The 20018-nt window shown below is 45.1% G+C and overlaps 1 protein-coding gene across 4 annotated transcripts in view; it reads left to right on the forward strand.

Annotated features, from left to right (window-relative positions):
- Rgl (Ral guanine nucleotide dissociation stimulator-like) overlaps positions 1–20018 on the forward strand; it is a 173179-nt gene that overhangs the window by 61143 nt on the left and 92018 nt on the right. The window contains exon 1 of one of the 4 annotated variants that reach the window (XM_053785718.2): positions 526–631. The exons of the other annotated variants lie outside the window; for them this stretch is intronic. The gene's annotated coding sequence lies outside the window, so the exon portion shown is untranslated. Of the gene's footprint in view, positions 1–525; positions 632–20018 lie in introns of those variants that run through there. 4 annotated transcript variants of the gene reach the window in all.

Below are 20018 nucleotides of genomic sequence, written 5' to 3' on the forward strand. Positions count from 1 at the left end.
CTTGTTTCCGGTATTAAAATGTCTCCTATTGACACCCGTTGCTTGCGGAAAAGGATTTTGACCCACTTCCCCATGTAATTTGAAAGGAAACACTGCTATTACAAAAAGTATTAAGAAATTCTGAAGAAAACTTAGATGAGTGTGTACACATGCAGTGTATTAAGAATTAACTTAGTAAGACGCCATTGTTCTGTCACCGGGAGCACTTCAAGTTTATTGAACAGTCAGACTTATTGATGATGGATAGTTAGTGGTAGTGTAGGTGGAAGGAGGTACTGGGGTGGTGATAGGTACTCGAACAATGGTAGTGGCAGGTACTGGAATGATGATGGTGGCAGGTACTGGAACAGTGGTAGTGGCACGTACTGGAATGATGGAGGCAGGTACTGGAGTGACGGTGACAGGTACTGGGGTGATGGTGGTGGCAGGTGCTGGGGTTGTAGCAGAGGTAGGAACTGTAGTGGTGATAATGGAGACAGGTACTGAGATATTAGTGAAGGTAGGTAAGTGTGGTGGTTGTAGCTGGCTTGAAGGCAGGTCTGCCGTGAGGTGGAACCATCAGTGTGCGTCTGGAACCCGTCGTGGAGGGTCGCACCTCCTCCTGTGTTCCCAGGAGACACGTTTGTCTTGTGTGAGGCCACTAGGCTTTTCTGATCTTACATCAAACCTAATTAGTGATGACGCGTGGTATAATGTGCTTCTAATAAGAGACTTGTACGAATGGTTTCCGTCTGTTCCGTAAAACGTGGTTTTTATTTAATGCAAGAATGTTGTTGAACATATTGGTTCTTAGAATCGTCCAGGTGATATGACGTCACTTTGCGAAGTCAAAACGTACTGTGAGTGTTGCTAAGTCGTGTGGAACTGGCCAGGAGATTCCTGCTTCTACAGAAAGTTGTGCAGTATAAGTCTTAGTGAAGAGTGAAGTATATGTTAGCTTTAGTAGTGAAGGTGTTGTCCTGGCAACAAGGAGTGAGTGGGGATGGTGGTTGTGTTAGTGGGTGGCTAGATACCACCACCACCCCCACCCCAACACAGTACAACCACTACCCCTTCACAGCGCCACCACCCCTTCACAGGTCCACCACCCCTTCACCCCGCCACCACCCCTTCACAGCGCCACCACCCCTTCACAGCGCCACCACCCCTTCACAGCGCCACCATCCCTTCGCAGGTCCACCACCCCTTCACCCCGCCACCACACCCATTCACAGCACCACCACCCCTTCACAGCGCCACCACCCCTTCACAGCGCCACCACCCCTTCACAGCTCCACCACCCCTTCACAGCGCCAACACACCCTTTCATAGCACCACCATCCCTTCACAGCTCCACCACCCTTTCACAGCTCCACCACCCCTTCGCCCCGCCACCACACCCATTCACAGCACCACCACCCCTTCACAGCGCCACCACCCCTTCACAGCTCCACCACCCCTTCACAGCACCACCACACCCCTTCATAGCACCACCACCCCTTCACAGCTCCACCACCCTTTCACAGCGCCACCACCCCTTCACCCCGTGTCTTAACAGCGCCACCACACCCCTTCATAGCACCACCACCCCTTCACAGCATCACCCCTTCACAGCGCCACCACACCCCTTCAGAGCACCACCACCCCTTCACAGCGCCACCACACCCCTTCATAGCACCACCACCCCTTCACAGCATCACCCCTTCACAGCAATACCCCTTCACAACACCATCCCTTCACAGCGCCACCACACCCCTTCAAAGCACCATCACCCCTTCACAGCACCATCACCCCTTCACAGCACCACCACCCCTTTACAGCACCACCCCTTCAAAACACCATCCCTTCACAGCGCCACCACACCCCTTCACAACACCACCCCTTCACAGCACCATCACCCCTTCACAGCACCACCACCCCTTCACAGCCCTACCTCACCCCTTCACAGCACCATCACCCCTTCACAGCACCACCACCCCTTCACACCACCACCCCTTCACAGCACCACCACCCATTCAGAGTACCACCACCCCTTCACAGCATCACCATCCCTTCACAGCATCACCATCCCTTCACAGCATCACCATCCCTTCACAGCATCACTATCCCTTCACAGCATCACCATCCCTTCACATCACCATCCCTTCACAGCACCACCACCCCTTCACAACAATACCACCCCTTCACAGCACCACCACCCCTTCACAGCGCCACCACACCCCTTCAAAGCACCATCACCCCTTCACAGCACCATCACCCCTTCACAGCACCACCACCCCTTTACAGCACCACCCCTTCAAAACACCATCCCTTCACAGCGCCACCACACCCCTTCACAACACCACCCCTTCACAGCACCATCACCCCTTCACAGCACCACCACCCCTTCACAGCCCTACCTCACCCCTTCACAGCACCATCACCCCTTCACAGCACCACCACCCCTTCACACCACCACCCCTTCACAGCACCACCACCCATTCAGAGTACCACCACCCCTTCACAGCATCACCATCCCTTCACAGCATCACCATCCCTTCACAGCATCACCATCCCTTCACAGCATCACTATCCCTTCACAGCATCACCATCCCTTCACATCACCATCCCTTCACAGCACCACCACCCCTTCACAACAATACCACCCCTTCACAGCACCACCACCCCTTCACAGCGCCACCACACCCCTTCATAGCACCACCACCCCTTCATAGCACCACCACCCCTTCACAGCACCATCACCCCTTCACAGCACCACCCCTTCACAACACCATCCCTTCACACCATCCCTTCACAGCGCCACCACACCCCTTCACAGCACCATCACCCCTTCACAGTACCATCACCCCTTCACAGCACCACCACGCCTTTACAGCACCACCCCTTCACAACATCCCTTCACAGCGCCACCACACCCCTTCACAGCACCATCACCCCTTCACAGAACCATCACCCCTTCACAGCCCCACCTCACCCCTTCACAGCCCCCCCTCACCCCTTCACAGCACCATCACCCCTTCACAGCACCATCACCCCTTCACAGCACCATCACCCCTTCACAGCACCAACACCCCTTCACAGCACCACCACCCCTTCACAACACCACCACCCCTTCACAGCACCACCACCACCCCTTCACAGCACCACCCCTTCACAGCACCACCACCCCTTCACAGCACCACCACCCCTTCACAGCATCACCATCCCTTCACAGCATCACCATCCCTTCACAGCATCACCATACCTTCACAGCACCACCACCCCTTCACAACACCACCCCTTCACAGCACCACCACCCCTTCACAGCACCACCACCCCTTCACAGCATCATCCCTTCACAGCATCACCATCCCTTCACAGCACCACCACCCCTTCACAACACCACCACCCCTTCACAGCACCACCACCCCTTCACAGCATCACCATCCCTTCACAGCATCACCATCCCTTCACAGCATCACCATCCCTTCACAACATCATCCCTTCACAGCATCATCCCTTCACAGCATCACCACCCCTTCATAGCATCATCACCCCTTCACAGCATCATCCCTTCGCAGCATCACCATCCCTTCACAGCATAACCATACCTTCACAGCACCACCACCCCTTCACAGCATCACCATCCCTTCACATCATCCCTTCACAGCATCACCATCCCTTCACAGCATCACCATCCCTTCACAGCATCACCATCCCTTTACAGCATCACCATCCCTTCACAGCACCACCACCCCTTCACAACATCACCATCCCTTCACAGCATCACCATCCCTTCACATCACCATCCCTTCACAGCATCAACATCCCTTCACAGCATCACCACCCCTTCACAGCACCACCACCCCTTCACAGCTCCACCATCCCTTCACAGCATCACCATCCCTTCACAGCATCACCATCCCTTCACAGCATCATACCTTCACAGCACCACCACCCCTTCACAACACCACCACCCCTTCACAGCACCACCACCCCTTCACAGCACCACCACCCCTTCACAGCATCACCATCCCTTCACAGCATCACCATCCCTTCACAGCACCACCACCCCTTCACAACACCACCACCCCTTCACAGCACCACCACCCCTTCACAGTATCACCATCCCTTCACAGCATCACCATCCCTTCACAACATCATCCCTTCACAGCATCACCATCCCTTCACAACATCATCCCTTCACAGCATCATCCCTTCACAGCATCACCACCCCTTCACAGCATCATCCCTTCACAGCATCACCATCCCTTCACAGCATAACCATACCTTCACAGCACCACCACCCCTTCACAACATCACCATCCCTTCACAGCGTCACCATCCCTTCACAGCATCACCATCCCTTCACAGCATCACCATCCCTTCACAGCATCACCATCCCTTCACAACATCACCATCCCTTCACAGCATCACCATCCCTTCACAACATCACCATCCCTTCACATCACCATCCCTTCACAACATCACCATCCCTTCACAACATCACCATCCCTTCACATCACCATCCCTTCACAACATCACCATCCCTTCACAGCACCACCATCCCTTCACAACACCATCCCTTCACAACACCATCCCTTCACAACATCACCCCTTCACAACACCACCCCTTCACAGCACCATCACCCCTTCACAGCACCACCACCCCTTCACAGCCCTACCTCACCCCTTCACAGCACCATCACCCCTTCACAGCACCACCACCCCTTCACACCACCACCCCTTCACAGCACCACCACCCATTCAGAGTACCACCACCCCTTCACAGCATCACCATCCCTTCACAGCATCACCATCCCTTCACAGCATCACCATCCCTTCACAGCATCACTATCCCTTCACAGCATCACCATCCCTTCACATCACCATCCCTTCACAGCACCACCACCCCTTCACAACAATACCACCCCTTCACAGCACCACCACCCCTTCACAGCGCCACCACACCCCTTCAAAGCACCATCACCCCTTCACAGCACCATCACCCCTTCACAGCACCACCACCCCTTTACAGCACCACCCCTTCAAAACACCATCCCTTCACAGCGCCACCACACCCCTTCACAACACCACCCCTTCACAGCACCATCACCCCTTCACAGCACCACCACCCCTTCACAGCCCTACCTCACCCCTTCACAGCACCATCACCCCTTCACAGCACCACCACCCCTTCACACCACCACCCCTTCACAGCACCACCACCCATTCAGAGTACCACCACCCCTTCACAGCATCACCATCCCTTCACAGCATCACCATCCCTTCACAGCATCACCATCCCTTCACAGCATCACTATCCCTTCACAGCATCACCATCCCTTCACATCACCATCCCTTCACAGCACCACCACCCCTTCACAACAATACCACCCCTTCACAGCACCACCACCCCTTCACAGCGCCACCACACCCCTTCATAGCACCACCACCCCTTCATAGCACCACCACCCCTTCACAGCACCATCACCCCTTCACAGCACCACCCCTTCACAACACCATCCCTTCACACCATCCCTTCACAGCGCCACCACACCCCTTCACAGCACCATCACCCCTTCACAGTACCATCACCCCTTCACAGCACCACCACGCCTTTACAGCACCACCCCTTCACAACATCCCTTCACAGCGCCACCACACCCCTTCACAGCACCATCACCCCTTCACAGAACCATCACCCCTTCACAGCCCCACCTCACCCCTTCACAGCCCCACCTCACCCCTTCACAGCACCATCACCCCTTCACAGCACCATCACCCCTTCACAGCACCATCACCCCTTCACAGCACCATCACCCCTTCACAGCACCACCACCCCTTCACAACACCACCACCCCTTCACAGCACCACCACCACCCCTTCACAGCACCACCCCTTCACAGCACCACCACCCCTTCACAGCACCACCACCCCTTCACAGCATCACCATCCCTTCACAGCATCACCATCCCTTCACAGCATCACCATACCTTCACAGCACCACCACCCCTTCACAACACCACCCCTTCACAGCACCACCACCCCTTCACAGCACCACCACCCCTTCACAGCATCATCCCTTCACAGCATCACCATCCCTTCACAGCACCACCACCCCTTCACAACACCACCACCCCTTCACAGCACCACCACCCCTTCACAGCATCACCATCCCTTCACAGCATCACCATCCCTTCACAGCATCACCATCCCTTCACAACATCATCCCTTCACAGCATCATCCCTTCACAGCATCACCACCCCTTCATAGCATCATCACCCCTTCACAGCATCATCCCTTCGCAGCATCACCATCCCTTCACAGCATAACCATACCTTCACAGCACCACCACCCCTTCACAGCATCACCATCCCTTCACATCATCCCTTCACAGCATCACCATCCCTTCACAGCATCACCATCCCTTCACAGCATCACCATCCCTTTACAGCATCACCATCCCTTCACAGCACCACCACCCCTTCACAACATCACCATCCCTTCACAGCATCACCATCCCTTCACATCACCATCCCTTCACAGCATCAACATCCCTTCACAGCATCACCACCCCTTCACAGCACCACCACCCCTTCACAGCTCCACCATCCCTTCACAGCATCACCATCCCTTCACAGCATCACCATCCCTTCACAGCATCATACCTTCACAGCACCACCACCCCTTCACAACACCACCACCCCTTCACAGCACCACCACCCCTTCACAGCACCACCACCCCTTCACAGCATCACCATCCCTTCACAGCATCACCATCCCTTCACAGCACCACCACCCCTTCACAACACCACCACCCCTTCACAGCACCACCACCCCTTCACAGTATCACCATCCCTTCACAGCATCACCATCCCTTCACAACATCATCCCTTCACAGCATCACCATCCCTTCACAACATCATCCCTTCACAGCATCATCCCTTCACAGCATCACCACCCCTTCACAGCATCATCCCTTCACAGCATCACCATCCCTTCACAGCATAACCATACCTTCACAGCACCACCACCCCTTCACAACATCACCATCCCTTCACAGCGTCACCATCCCTTCACAGCATCACCATCCCTTCACAGCATCACCATCCCTTCACAGCATCACCATCCCTTCACAACATCACCATCCCTTCACAGCATCACCATCCCTTCACAACATCACCATCCCTTCACATCACCATCCCTTCACAACATCACCATCCCTTCACAACATCACCATCCCTTCACATCACCATCCCTTCACAACATCACCATCCCTTCACAGCACCACCATCCCTTCACAACACCATCCCTTCACAACACCATCCCTTCACAACATCACCATCCCTTCACATCACAATCCCTTCACAGCATCACCATCCCTTCACAACACCATCCCTTCACAACATCACCATCCCTTCACAGCACCACCATCCCTTCACAACACCATCCCTTCACAACACCATCCCTTCACAACACCATAATCCCTTCACAGCATCACCATCCCTTCACAACACCATCCCTTCACAACACCATCCCTTCACAACACCATCCCTTCACAACATCACAATCCCTTCACAGCACCACCATCCCTTCACAGCACCATCCCTTCACAACACCATCCCTTCACAACACCATCCCTTCACAACATCACAATCCCTTCACAGCATCACCATCCCTTCACAACACCATCCCTTCACAACACCATCCCTTCACAACACCATCCCTTCACAACATCACCATCCCTTCACAGCACCACCATCCCTTCACAACACCATCCCTTCACAACACCATCCCTTCACAACACCATCCCTTCACAACACCATCCCTTCACAGCATCACCATCCCTTCACAACACCATCCCTTCACAACACCATCCCTTCACAACATCACCATCCCTTCACAGCATCACCATCCCTTCACAACACTGACTTTTACTGGTTCATCTATTACTTTCTTTTCCCAATGTTTATCTTTAATAATTCACTTACAAGATATTTTTGATTAAAAAAATAAAAGGCTTCATTATTACTTCGAATAAACGACTTCATTATACGACGTTTTTACATTCAAGTGACTTCATTATACGACGTTTTTACATACAAGTGACTTCATTATACGACGTTTTTACATACAAGTGACTTCATTATGCGACGTTTTTACATACAAGTGACTTCATTATACGACGTTTTTACATACAAGTGACTTCATTATGCGACGTTTTTACATACAAGTGACTTCATTATACGACGTTTTTACATACAAGTGACTTCATTATACGACGTTTTTACATACAAGTGACTTCATTATGCGACGTTTTTACATACAAGTGACTTCATTATACGACGTTTTTACATACAAGTGACTTCATTATACGACGTTTTTACATACAAGTGACTTCATTATACGACGTTTTTACATACAAGTGACTTCATTATACGACGTTTTTACATACAAGTGACTTAATTATACGACGTTTTTACATACATTATACGACGTTTTTACATACAATGCCTTTATCAAATGATACAGTGTCTTGTATATCAAACATCGTAATAATAAAGATTTCTTATTAACCACTTCTGGGTTCACAACCACACTAACCATTTTTCTTAAAAAAAATATTTTATTACTAGGAGAATTCTTAATTCTGTTGTTCTCTTTTTTTTTAAATAACGATGATATAAAAATAGACATTGAGCTTTTTGCATATATTAATGAGTGTCGAGTTTTAGAATGAAATCTAATGCACTCAGCTGAATTTAAAAATTCTTTTCAAAGTTTTACACTGTTAAAACTGAGAGTACGTATTTGCAGGAGGTAAGACGAGCCAAGTTGCCAAGCCAGTTTGAGCCATGACCCAGTTGGCATGATATCTGCACCGCCTTCAAATTCAAATTCAAATTCAAACTTTATTCTCTATAAGTACTATTACAATGCTGAGTTTACAGAATTTGGTTATTGTGTGGTTTACATGTAGTAAAATAATAATTACAGAGTGTACCACTAGAACGCCTAGCATGGCTAGGCATTTCAAACTTCGTCTCTATTGTGAAGTTTTCATCTATCAAAGGGGGGTGGGAGGTGCCTTGACACCAGTCAGAGGCTCTTAATCAATAAAATGAAATTATCTTTCAAAGAGGCATCCGGGTACTGTGTGTATATTTCAGACTTGCGGTCCGGCTTGCGCCAGACCCATCTCCTACAGAATATTAATGAAGACGTTGTTGTTAGCGCCAACACTACACAAGATATTGCAGGAGACGTACCTTTTCATGACCCGGGAACTTTCGCGAGGAAAATTACTCAAATTATTTTTTGTGATTCTCCAAATCAAGTGTTGTAATCCATTCCACAACGAACTGCAATGAAATCTGTGCCAGTTGATACTTCAAGCCAGTGGCTTCACCTGTTTTTTTTTTTTTTTGTTTTTTTTTTAAGAATTCGCAGTAGCAACAGTAGCTTAAAATAACGGAATTTTCTATATTAAACTATATTAAACCTGGCGATTTAACTAGTGTGCGACTGTGCGAGGCATTCTTATGTCAACTACCATGCTTACAAATGCGTATAAACCATAACATGCAACCATAATAGGCAACCATGTTGTGAAGCACTGCCCCCCATCCCTGTCATATGGCTGGGAAACGAAAGCCTGTTAAACTTCTTGTACTCTTACAATACGTTTAACATGATTATGTAAGATGACATGTTTATATATATTACAGACTTTTACTTACATTCATTGCACACTTTATTTACTACCTCTAGCGCTTCCTTTCTAAATTCCCCTGTATGTGCTACCTGTAGCGCTTCCTTTCCAAGTGACTGATTACCTTTTTTATTTTTTTGTATACAGTTTGTAAATGGAAAAAAGAAACTCATATTGAGTTACTTAAATGCTCGTGGAAAAGTACACCTGTTAAGAATAGACTGTCAACATTATTAATGAAAGGAAGTTGGATGCCTCAGCAGTGAGTAAAAAAAAATGGGGGGGTGAACTTGAAAGGGGAGGATGTAAAATATTGTCACTTGTATAAAAAAAATTAGATTTTGCCACTGAAGTGGCTAGTTTATTGTGCACACTATATCTATCCTGTGGACAGTAGATCTGAGACAATAGCTAAAGGAGAGGGGAAAAAATGGTGTTGAACGTATTATTTTGGAAAGAAAAAATATTTTAAGTGTTTAAATTCAAGAATTGTGTGATCTAGAATAGAAGTGGATTATAGTAAGTTTAATTCGCTGAAGGTACATAAAAGGTTTGGGTGGTAGGTGGATGCTTGGCCAGTTCCGAGCCAAGTAGGATTACTAGACTCATAGGAAAAGGCTAAATTCATAAGACTCGTACAGTGCCTGGTGAATTGGGGGCTATCAGTTTGATCCAAGGGAAGAGTAGCTCCAAATCCATGAATCAAGAGCTGTTTAACAGAAACTTACCCCTCAGCCATTTACCAATTAGCGCACAGTCCAGCAGTGTTCTCGTACATTTGATCATACTTAGTGTTCTTACATGTATCTTCGTGAAATATGCTGTCTCGTTCTCAGCAAGATTCCAAAGGTGTCTCATTGTTATTTACACCAAACACTCCAAACTTTCTTACTCCACCTTTAACCACAGTGGCTCGCACATTGGCATTAAAGTCAACCAAAAAAAAAAAAAGAAACATTCACTCACTTAACTTAAAATCCATTAATACAAGGATCTAGAAGTACGTTAGTACATGTGGAGCGTGTGAGACATTCACTGCGTACCGTTATGTTGTGAGGTGCAGCTGTCCTAGGCATACTTTTTTCGTTAAATGCGACATGAGATTTAATACTGCTGGATATCAAGGGGTATGTGTAAATCTGTATGTGGAGGGAACTGGTATTACAGTGAGTGGGAGAGAAGAGGGTCGCCTTGTCCTCCTTTCACCGGGTTGCTGTAATTCACAGCTTCCTCTCTTCAAGCTAGCACTGTGTCATGGCTCACTGCAGTAGTCCACAGGCGCAAGATGTTAATGCAACCTCTCTGGTTTGCATCTGTTGTTCGTACACCTAGCACTCCCATTTTATACTCTTAACACTCCATTCTTAACTACTAATATTTTAAAACAGTGTGCTGATACCCGACTCTCCGATAGTTACATAAGTGTAACAACTAGCCATTGCTCCCACTGTCGTATTCCACAACACAGGATGGGTTTCTTACATCAAGTGATGAAATATAGTAATAGAAACAAAACAGTCTAAGCTCCCACAGCTTATGAACATTTAATGAAACAGCTGACAATATACTTATTACCTTACTAAAGTCTCTTGGCTCAGGCTGACGTATTTAACAGTTTGCGTGTATCTGACCCATCCTGTACGATGGAATATGCCAGGGAAACACTTTTTTTTTCAGCTGCGTAACTCAGAATAGGAGTAGCAGCACATTAATGATGTATATTTTTTGCTAAATAAAAATATAATAACCCAGTGTTATGTGGCCCATGCGAGTTTAGCGTCCTTTTGTAATATGTTACTCGCTGCTTACGTTTTTGTCTGGGAGGAAACAAAAGCGTGGCTGAGGGACACGATATTCTGCTTATCAAGATATATTCTAACCACATGGAAATTTCGAATTTCAATTTGGTCATCCCTCTTTCACTACTTACACTGCTTGCTCAGTGCATGAAGTACACTGAATATCATTGAAAGAGGTGGAAAAAACTAATTATAATTGAACGTCATGACTTTTTGGAGCCAGATAAAGGCGCTGTATAACCCCGTACAAATTTAGGGCTTCCTGTGAATATAATAACAATAATGGAGCCAAGTGATTGCGGTTGCATGTACATTAGGTTATAATAATGTGGTTGGTATGATGAGAGGAGTGACTTGCCTGAGGTGTGGGCAAGATGGCATTGTGGGTACCCTGACAGCCTATTGTGTTGATGCTACGGAAATTTATTCAGGTATACACAAATACAGTTACATAGATTATCATACATAGCAGCATATGTATAGAGAACCTGAGATAACCCAAAAAAAGTCAGTGACTTATTTGCATTGGGGTCCTTTTAATACCATATTATTATACCATAAAGGAGATAATATTATTATACTATAAAGGAGATATACTAGGAATAAGGTAAAATGAGTTATTTAAATTTACATGTATCACTAGTCTCATGCATGTATCACTATTCTCCCGTGTATCCATACATCACTGGTCTCACCAGTGTGTACATGTATCACTAGTCGCTCCCGTATATCCATGCATCACTGGTCTCACCAATGTGTACATGTATCACGGACATGTTTTAAAGGCTACAGTGTACACAGCTCAATGTGAAGCTTATTGTTTATGTAAATAATGACTAGACTAGGTTAATGTTATCGTTAAAGCCAAGGGCCCCTAGGCTACTGTCAACGAACTGGTTTTCTCTCTCTCTCTCTCTCTCTCTCTCTCTCTCTCTCTCTCTCTCTCTCTCTCTCTCTCTCTCTCTCTCTCTCCCCTTCCCCCCGACGAGTTTAGCACTTCCATCTGACAAAATTAGTTGCACCGTTGTGGCAAGTTAATGTTACACCGTTGTAGCAGGTTAATGTTACACCGTTGTAGCAGGGTAATGTTACACCGTTGTAGTAGGTTAATGTTACACCGTTGTAGCAGGTTAATGTTACACCGTTGTAGCAGGTTAATGTTACACCGTTGTAGCAAGTTAATGTTACACCGTTGTAGCAGGGTAATGTTACACCGTTGTAGTAGGTTAATGTTACACCGTTGTAGCAGGTTAATGTTACACCGTTGTAGCAGGTTAATGTTACACCGTTGTAGCAGGTTAATGTTGCACTGTTGTAGCAGGTTAATGTTACACCATTGTAGCAGGTTAATGTTACACCGTTGTAGCAAGTTAATGTTACACCGTTGTAGCAGGTTAATGTTACACCGTTGTAGCAGGTTAATGTTACACCGTTGTAGCAGGTTAATGCTACACCGTTGTAGCAGGTTAATGTTACACCGTTGTAGCAGGTTAATGTTACACCGTTGTAGCAGGTTAATGTTGCACCGTTGTAGCAGGTTAATGTTACACCGCTGTAGCAGGTTAATTACACAGTTGTAGCAGGTTAATGTTACACCGTTGTAGCAGGTTAATGTTACACCGTTGTAGCAGATTAATGCTACACCGTTGTAGCAGGTTAATGTTACACCGTTGTAGCAGGTTAATGTTACACCGTTGTAGCAGGTTAATGTTACACCGCTGTAGCAGGTTAATGTTACACCGTTGTAGCAGACTAATGTTACACCGCTGTAGCAGGTTAATGTTACACCGTTGTAGCAGACTAATGTTACACCGTTGTAGCAGGTTAATGTTACACCGTTGTAGCAGGTTAATGTTACACCGTTGTAGCAGGTTAATGTTACACCGTTGTAGCAGATTAATGCTACACCGTTGTAGCAGGTTAATGTTACACCGTTGTAGCAGGTTAATGTTACACCGTTGTAGCAGGTTAATGTTACACCGTTGTAGCAGGTTAATGTTACACCGTTGTAGCAGGTTAATATTACACCGTTGTAGCAGGCTAATGTTACACCGATGTAGCAGGTTAATGTTACACCGTTGTAGCAGACTAATGTTACACCGCTGTAGCAGGTTAATGTTACACCGTTGTAGCAGGTTAATGTTACACCATTGTAGCAGGTTAATGTTACACCGCTGTAGCAGGTTAATGTTACACCGTTGTAGCAGGTTAATGTTACACCATTGTAGCAGGTTAATGTTACACCGTTGTAGCAGGTTAATGTTACACCGTTGTAGCAGGTTGTTACACCGTTGTAGCAGGTTAATGTTACACCGTTGTAGCAGGTTAATGTTACACCGTTGTAGCAGGTTAATGTTACACCGTTGTAGCAGGCTAATGTTGCACCGTTGTAGCAGGTTAATGTTACACCGTTGTAGCAGGTTAATGTTACACCGTTGTAGCAGATTAATGCTACACCGTTGTAGCAGGTTAATGTTACACCGTTGTAGCAGGTTAATGTTACACCGTTGTAGCAGGTTAATGTTACACCGCTGTAGCAGGTTAATGTTACACCGTTGTAGCAGACTAATGTTACACCGCTGTAGCAGGTTAATGTTACACCGTTGTAGCAGGTTAATGTTACACCGTTGTAGCAGGTTAATGTTACACCGTTGTAGCAGGTTAATGTTACACCGTTGTAGCAGGTTAATGTTACACCGTTGCAGCAGGTTAATGTTACACCGTTGTAGCAGGTTAATGTTACACCGTTGTAGCAGGTTAATGTTACACCGTTGTAGCAGGTTAATGTTACACCGTTGTAGCAGGTTAATGTTACACCGTTGTAGCAGGTTAATATTACACCGTTGTAGCAGGCTAATGTTACACCGATGTAGCAGGTTAATGTTACACCGTTGTAGCAGACTAATGTTACACCGCTGTAGCAGGTTAATGTTACACCGTTGTAGCAGGTTAATGTTACACCGTTGCAGCAGGTTAATGTTACACCGTTGTAGCAGGTTAATGTTACACCGTTGTAGCAGGTTAATGTTACACCGTTGTAGCAGGTTAATGTTACACCGTTGCAGCAGGTTAATGTTACACCGTTGTAGCAGGTTAATGTTACACCGTTGTAGCAGGTTAATGTTACACCGTTGCAGCAGGTTAATGTTACACCGTTGTAGCAGGTTAATGTTACACCGTTGTAGCAGGTTAATGTTACACCGTTGTAGCAGGTTAATGTTACACCGTTGTAGCAGGTTAATGTTACACCGTTGTAGCAGGTTAATGTTACACCGTTGTAGCAGACTAATGTTACACCGCTGTAGCAGGTTAATGTTACACCGTTGTAGCAGGTTAATGTTACACCGCTGTAGCAGGTTAATGTTACACCGTTGTAGCAGGTTAATGTTACACCGTTGTAGCAGGTTAATGTTACACCGTTGTAGCAGGTTAATGTTACACCGTTGTAGCAGACTAATGTTACACCGCTGTAGCAGGTTAATGTTACACCGCTGTAGCAGGTTAATGTTACACCGTTGTAGCAGGTTAATGGTGTGAATGAACACAGCAGTTTTCACTTTCTTCTGCGTTGTTTTCTAACAGTTTGTCTTACATAGCTCTTTATAACTGTTTAATAGTGCTGTTGAGGCTTGCTGCTGAACATAATAATAATAATAATAATAATAATAATAATAATCTTTATTTCTACAAGTACATATACAAGGTATATAGGCCTAGCTGACATCAATGACATACTACTATATAGAAAACCCCTTGTTATGCAGAGCCTTTCGGGGAAATTGGGTCACTTTTGTCCCCAGGATGCGACCCACACTAGTCGACTGACACCCAGTATCTATTTTACTGCTAGGTGAACATGGACAGTAGGTGTCTTAGGCAAACACGTCCTAATGTTTCGACTCGTACCGGGGATCGAACCGCGGACTTCAGTGTGTGAGCTGAGTGCGCTACTAATCGAGCTACGGGACATACAAGACAGAAGAGGTATTATTGAAATTTAATTAACAACGTTACAGCGTTAACCTGTCCATACACAAATTTCTTGTTATTGTATAGCCTAAACCACCTTCTCTACTGGCTTTGTTATTTCCTCCTGGTTTAACTAAAAAAAATTCATCCATTCTTTTCGTTAGGTTAACAATTGCTTAACAGTTATAGCAACACCTCATAAAATTGATGGACTGGTCACATCGACTTCAGGCTGAGGGACTGATTACCTCAAACTCTTTCTGATCTTCAAACATTCTTCTCTGTATCAGACTAAGGAAGCCACTGGTTGGCGAAACTTTTCCACTTAAAGTTACCCAAGTGTTGCACAAGTGTCTAATTCATCAACCTGTCTGTTGTATGAACTATTTATTTGCAAATAAGTCTACATTAACGTTAGTAATTAAGATGTTTTCTGTTTAACGAATAGAAACCGGAAATCAACCAAGAGTATTGAGGCAGCAAAACATTGTTTCAATAATATAAATTGATAAAGTGGCTGAAAAAATACATACTTAATAGAGGTTTACGTTTGTAGTAAATTATGCATGTTTAGCCTTATCTCCTCAATTATTTGTTGTTTTATGGGACCTTGATGTGTAGAAGTTGAATAATATTACTGACTTTAACTTGTGTAAAAGTGTCAATGTGTAAAAGACGCTGTCGTCTGTTTATTGTATAGTCTGTATATATTGTAGTCAATATAGTGTACGACTAGTTCACAGATGGAGTATCAACTACATTTAACTCTTCTTGTCTCAAAATTAGTGATATGCGCCTTGTGTGCCACTTGCAGTAAATGTATTAAACATTACCCTCATATAATGTGTAGTGAGTGTGAACATTGTTTCTTTAATTGAGAAGTGAATGTGTGTGTGTGTGTGTGTGTGTGTGTGTACTCGCCTAATTGTGGTTGCAGTGGTCGATTCGTAGCTCCTGGCTCCACCTCTTCACAGGTCACTACTAGGTCCACTCTCTCCCTGCTATGTATGCATCCTGCCTCCACTACATCACTCTCGACTATTCCACTAGGTGATAACTGTGACTGAAGAAATACTTCCTAGCATCCCTCTGACTTATCTGAGTCTTCAACTTCCAATTGTTACCTTTTGTTGCTGTGTTACATCTCTGAAACATCCTGTCCCTATCCATTTTGTCAATTCCTCTCATTATTTCATATGTCGTTATCATGTCCCTCCTGTCCTCCAGTGTCGTCAGGTCGATTTCTCTTAACCTACCTACCTCTCTCTCTCTCAACCTACCTCTCTCTGTCTCTCAACCTACCTCTCTCTCTCTCTCAACCTACCTCTCTCTGTCTCAACCTACCTCTCTCTCTCTCTCAATCTACCTCTCTCTCTCTCTCAACCTACCTCTCTCTCTCAACCTACCTCTCTCTCTCTCTCTCAAACTCTCTCTCTCTCTCTCTCTCTCTCTCTCTCTCACACACACACACACACACACTCACACACACACACACACACACACACACAACAGGCCTAGTGTCTAATCGACATGTACCTAGGACAAAATGGTAACTTAACACCTACCTGTATGTGAGAGAGAGAGAGAGTGGTCTTACGATAGCGGACTTCCCAGAGCTATGAGATTGAGGAAGTCATCACTTCTTTGTTGTGTGTAGTAGTCTCCATGCCCGTACCCCCATCCCCCTTCCACCACCCCACACAGGTGAGTACACAATCTCTCTCTCTCCCAATCCTATTCCCACACCCACACCCACTCTCACTGCGCCTTCTCACCTCAGGTATAGGATTCTGCAGCATTTAAATTTTGTGTATTTGCTTTCTGGCTCATTATTTTATTGTTCAGTGAACAGTTCACTGCTAATAACTTGGAGTCGGAGCGAGCGAGAGAGAGAGAGAGAGAGAGAGAGAGCATACATGATCGGAAACTATTTGCTGCTCTCTCTCTCTCTCTCTCTATATCTCTCTCTCTCTCTCTCTCTCTCTCTCTCTCTCTCTCTCTCTCTCTCTCTCTCTCTCTCTCTGTCCCCTTTAGGCAAAAAATTAAAGAAGAAATCTGCAATGGAACACACTGGCGGTGCCAACACAGGTCGAAAATTCTCTCCTCTCTCTCTCTCTCTCTCTCTCTCTCTCTCTCTCTCTCTCTCTCTCTCTCTCTCTCTATCTGTCTCTATTTATCTATCTCACACACACACAAGTATTAGAGGGAGTGTCACGGTGTGGACGGTGTTTACCTTCAAGGAGGCAGACACGTGGTGGAATGCGTGGGATGGTGACAAGGACACGTTACTGTTGATGTGTCCACCCTGTGTTGTTCATCCGTCACCCCTGCTTGTTGGTGTGTCCACCCCGTGTTGTTTATCCGTCATTCCTGCTTGCTGATGTGTTATCCTCGTGTTGTTCATCCGTCACTCCTTGCTGATGTGTCCATCCCGTGTTGTTCAAAATTCCATCTCTTGTGCTCGCTGGTTCGTCCATTCCGTGTGTCTTCCCCGACACCTTGCTTATAACAGATGTGTCACCACCTTGATCTGGGACCCTTACGGATGTCTCCCAGCTCAGACTGACCGATGCCATCGCTTGATTCACGAATACCATCCTATATGATGGGATATGTCAAAGAAATCCATCCTGCGTGTTGAGATTTGACAGAAATTCTTCCTGTGTGATGGAGTATGACAAAGAAACCCATCCTGTGTAATGAAAAAAGACAAGGTAACATGGCTAGCATTTATTGCCACAATGTAAGCATTGTTTAGCAAGTACGTGGCTGATGTAGCTAACTTTGTTTAAAAACTTTCTCGCCATCCTTCAGAATAGTAATGTTATGTCTCTTCACGATACGTGTAGTTTTTCCTTAAGAATATGTACTTTTATTTAACGATATGTGCGGTTTTTCATTCAGTATACTTGCATGTTCTTCACAATACGTGCAGTTTCATGATACATGCAGTTTTTTCATGATACATGCAGTTTTTTCAAGATACGTGCAGTTTATCTCCTGCCAATAACTGCACTAACCTTAGTATGATCGTCGTATTGGTTCAGTGGTGACTGTTGCTAGCATGTTGGCCGTTTGTTTGAGTTGTCTCAGTGGGTTTCTTGCTTCTGTTGTCTACGTCTCTGTTAAGAGACGTTTTCTCTTGCTTCTGTTGCACACATCTAAACCGGAAGACTTTTCCTTGTATTGTTTGTACTTTGTTTTTGAGATAAACAGACAAGCCTTCGTACGGAAGCTCTTGAATGCACACGACTTTACTCTCAGTATTAATGCCTGATAGTAGATATCCCGCGTGCTGTCTACCTGTCAGTTGTCCGTGTACCTGCCGCTACGTACACCTGATTTTCTTGCACTTTCATGACATACGAGCTTAGCTTTTATATAATGTCGTGCCGAATATGTAAAACTTGCGAACTTGGCTTATATAGCAACGCTCATCTTGCCATATAAGACAAGCGAAAATTTGTGTATGCAATAATTTCGCAAAATTCATTCTGAACCTAACGAAAAAAATATATTTCACTGTGTTTGTTTAGTATTAAATTACTGTTACGTATCTAAAATATATTTAGTTAGATTAGGCTAAAATAAATTGCGCTTGTTATAAGGTTAGGTAAGTTTTCTAAGGTTCTTTTGGTACAAAATGATTATTTTTTACATAAACGCAAATTAAAAAAATATATCTTTAAACGTATAAGAGAAAATTTTAGAAATGACTTAATTTTTAATGAGTTCTTGATAATTGACCAGTTTTACCTTTTAGGCACGACATTATATATATATATATATATATATATATATATATATATATATATATATATATATATATATATATATATATATATATATATATATATATATATATATATATATATATATATATATATATATATATATATATATATATATATATATATATATATATATATATATATATATATATATATATATATATATAGTGTACCTTTTAAGTTTTTAAATCCACAACACTGATCATCGACACGAAGTAATAATATAGAGGTCAAGTTCAGGCTTGAGGTCAGTAGGTCAGAGGAATAAACCGGTTAGTTTGAGCAGAAAACTAGTTTCCGGCCAGGTTCACTTTGAGACAGGTCGAGCATAAACCCTAGTTTCTCGTGAGATGATGGACATCAGGTTTTATTTCGATCCAGCAACTCTGCAGTCAAGGTTGCACTTAGTAATGTTAAATATTAATGTTGCAAGCTTTTGTGCTAGATTTACTTTCATGCTTTTGAACGAGTGGAAGCTACTAGCCTCATTGAATAGGTCACTAGAATGTTACGTGAGGTATGACCAGCTACTGGTCACTGCTTGGCCCTTGTACACTGCTGTGAGGTGTTGTCAGTTGGTGGTCACACACCACCAGTTGAAAGGGAAGACCACCAGTTGGTGGTCTTCCCTTCACTTGGTATTGTACCAAAATCCAAGGTGATCACCGTCTGGTTCTACTGATTTATTTTAATATAAATACTGAATATAATTGATCTTCTCTCTAGATTTTCACTTGGCCCTTGGAAGCATAAATCTTGTCTGCTCACTTCTCCGCAGACAATTC

This window comes from Cherax quadricarinatus, chromosome 35 (genome assembly GCF_038502225.1).
Source record: "Cherax quadricarinatus isolate ZL_2023a chromosome 35, ASM3850222v1, whole genome shotgun sequence".
Taxonomy (NCBI): Eukaryota; Metazoa; Arthropoda; class Malacostraca; order Decapoda; family Parastacidae; genus Cherax; species Cherax quadricarinatus.